Source organism: Silene latifolia, chromosome Y (assembly GCF_048544455.1).
Source record: "Silene latifolia isolate original U9 population chromosome Y, ASM4854445v1, whole genome shotgun sequence".
In the NCBI taxonomy this organism is placed as follows: Eukaryota; Viridiplantae; Streptophyta; class Magnoliopsida; order Caryophyllales; family Caryophyllaceae; genus Silene; species Silene latifolia.
Genome location: NC_133538.1, coordinates 192,450,317 through 192,453,986, shown reverse-complemented (window position 1 = coordinate 192,453,986; position 3,670 = coordinate 192,450,317). Strand labels below are relative to the sequence as shown.

General features: G+C 36.2%; 1 long non-coding RNA gene across 1 annotated transcript; it reads right to left on the bottom strand.

The window, feature by feature from the left end:
• Positions 1 to 709: 709 nt before the first annotated feature.
• LOC141626280 (uncharacterized) lies at positions 710 to 2,559 on the bottom strand. Its single transcript, XR_012535880.1, has 3 exons — positions 1,278 to 2,559; positions 1,062 to 1,134; positions 710 to 973 (listed from the first exon to the last, which is right to left on the bottom strand). It is a non-coding gene; the product is annotated as an uncharacterized LOC141626280 (long non-coding RNA).
• Between the last annotated feature and the right edge of the window lie 1,111 nt (positions 2,560 to 3,670).

Here is a 3,670-nt window from a genome sequence, read left to right as displayed (position 1 = left end):
CGTTCTCTTTGATATATCAAAGAGAACGGTTGCAATATAAGAACCAGTCTCTTTGATAAGGCAGTTCTCTTTGTTAAAGTTTTAGAATTATTGGCGCTTAATTCTACCTTTTCAAAGAGAACAGTTGTGATGGTACTAACCGTTCTCTTTGATCCTGTTATTTTTTTTAAATATTTTTATTTTTATCGTAACCTTACACGAATGAATCGTATAGCTCATAATAATTAAACTTGTTACAAGAAACTCCAGCAATTTTTACACAAGAAAAACCTTCCGATTTAATTTGAACCATTACGACAAATTCTATTGAAACAAAATACAAAATCGTATCATGTTGTTAAGAGCCTACAAATATCGAAGATACGCTACCATGTGCAAAACATAAATAAGAGTTACATGCAAAATACAAAACGTATGGAAAACCAGAGCCTTATGTTCTTTCACAGGAATACAACAAAACCTGTCTGGTCAGCAATGGAGGAAAATCACTACTTTTCTTATAATTTTTCCCATTTCTTTTTATTATTCTTTTTTCTTGAGGTGGACGGAATATCAAACCCCGGTCCACGCAATCACGGTCCGCCAACAGTGCCAAATAAGCGATTTCGTCCACGTGTCTTATCCCGAGTGGCTTAGGCATGTTAGTCGATAATATGCACAAAGTACACTATAAAATGCGATGATCGAGAAGTTAGTCTATGTGGTAGAGCTTGGTAATAAGAGTTAATAAGAGTATAAGACTTACTCTTTGCATATCTTTTGGTTAAGTCTATCGGAGTACCTCTCTCTTTAAGCACATAATAATTGTTGTAAAATGGCCTCAGCATCTTTTCTAAAGACTTCCCCAGTGCTTGACAAGTCTGAGTTTGTCAAGGGCCAGACTCTCCGCCTTCCTTCAATTGTCGGTGTTAAGTGCTAGCCAAATGGTCCATCTTTTGTCGCCGTCCGGGCTGCCAGCTCCTATGCCGATGAGCTAGTCAAGAACGTCATAATTTGTGAGAGTTGAGGGAAATATCATCACTTTGGCCCTACAGAGAAATAGGTAAAAATTCCACACTTACAAAACTCTTTTGTTCTTCTCGATGATAATCTTGTTGTAGAAGCTCCTGGGGCAGATTCTTGTTACCTTACATACTGCAATGCTAAATGAAAGAAATTTGATTAATGATTTGGTTTGGGAACGCAGAAAACCGTAGCATCGCCTTCTACATCGGATAAGCTTACTGCGGAGAAAACATATGTAAAATTGTTTTCACAAAATTTAAGCAAAGGCTGACCTAATAAAGACCAAAGATCAGTTCAATGGATGTCCGGCATATGTTTCTTCATCGTGTCCAGAATCTGCCACTAACAAACTCGATGGAGAAGGCTATAAAATGCTGAAAGAAGCCCACTGCATATATCTGCAATAAGAGAACTCCATGCGCATGCTCAGCAAACACTGGTACACTACCAGATAATGCAGTGATGTATATAAAGGAAACCGTCTTGTTAATTATTATAGCTTATAAAATGACCTTTAAACTGATAAGACAATAAACGATAAACTTGGCAGCTGACATAACGATAAATGTAAAGTATTCAAGTGAAAACAAGAGAAAACGGGGTTTATACCTTAGGCAGTCCTTAGCAACCCTTGTTTTTGCCCTTGCCCATTTTGCTACAGCACTTTCTTGCTTCTCATCATTGAAGAAAGACACAGAGCTTCTTTTAAGTGAGGCAAAGTCTAATGCCTTCCACCTTCACATAACATTCATATATAATAATGAATCGATTCTTGTCATACTAACTATATACTCAGGTGGGCAAACCCGGTTCAATAGCAAGTAAACTGTAATGACCAAAACTAGCTCGAGTGAATTTTCAAACATGATACAATTTCATAAATTCTCGTCAGTAATGCTGCATAAATATCATCAGAGACAGACTAAAATGTAAGTCTGGCAGGCGGCGGCTATATTTTGAGTCGACTCTATATAGTGAACTTTGTTTTAATCTCCTTCCTAAATTCCTTTTTTTTTGTGTAAAGGGAGTACAAGTGCGATTTCTGCTGATACAACACTACCTAAACATCCCGTATCTCCGACTAAAATAGCAGACAAGATGCAATCGTAAAATTCGTCTTAAACCATCAAAATTTTCACCAGTAACTATGTCAATACCAGATACTGGAAGTTATACTGCAGCTATCGAGACCCATGTCAGGAAATTAGTTGAAAACCGGAAAGGTACATCTCTTGAGACTATTAGAGAAGCCGCATTCAAACTCAGGCTTCTTGCTAAGGACGAGGACAATAGAATCTTAATAGCAAACTGTTATGGCATTAATTCATTAATTCACTAACTAAACATTCCTTAATTCAACGAAAATACAACCACCATTCCATGAATCCAATAGTTGAAACTCACTGCACTACTAGAGTACTGTACTAAAATGCATAGATCTTTAGCAAACAATGCCAATCCCCTTGTATTTTAGAACATTATGAACCAAAATGCACAATTTCACTTTACCTAAATCGAGTTGAGGGTTTCACTATTCCAACTCAAAAGATCAGACATTCAGACATCATACCTTGCTATTTTAAGATAAAAGCAATTATCTTTATAAACTAATTTAGGTACAATTGATACATAACCACTTTCTCAACCATTTCCAAACATTATCTTATCGAACTAGCGACTTGATCATATGAGATTTCAGTTTTGCTATAAATAATCAACATCTAGTTAAACCCAGAAACAGAAAAACACACCAACAAAAATCAAAATTAAACATACTACATTGCTTTTGCAATGCAAAAGCAACTATCTTTATAACTAAATTTAGGTTTAATTGATACATAAACACCAACCATGGTCATGAAGACACAATGAGCTCCTTCCAAATTATGGTTAATAGTATGATTAGAAGGAGACTTGTTAGTTATTAGGAGACTTAGTTAGTAGTATTCCGTAAATCAGTAATATCACTTACCTGTTTACCGTGATTGTATCATTGTTAGGGTGAATTGAATTGACAAAAGAATCATCTAATGGATGACTTCAAGATCCCAAATTAGCAAAATCCTCAACAATAGCATGACTTCCTAATTCATCCAGATTATCATAATTAAAAGATTACCCCATTGAAGTAGACCAATTTTAAGGGAATTTTCAAACATAACCACAAATGAATAAATGATATAGAGCAGAATAAATAAGTAGTTAAAAGAGGTACCACTAGTGCCGATACTTGTGTCGATTCCACTAACTTCTTACGACCATGACGTCCATAATGAGTCAGAGCCGGAGAGCTTGACGAATTTGTGCGAATCGCCAAACCCTAGAGTCCGAGTCTCTCAGTTCCAGCGAAATTGAAAATTAATTGAAAATTCCGATTGAAGAAGGGTGTGTAGGTTCGAGTAAAAAATGGTTTCGTGACCATGTGGTGATGGAGCCTGGTAAAGCAATGGTCTGGGGTTAGCAACCATGACCGATTGTGATAGAGATCGGCAATTAACAGATCGTTAGCCGACGGGAATGTTCACAGTGAGTAGGTTTGATTTGTTCAATTGGTGATCGTGGTGGAGAACTAGATGGCCACAAAATTAAAGAAATTGAGCCATTATTAAGACTAATACTTAAAACGCAACAGAACTCAAGCTATATTTAACATCAAATAACAATA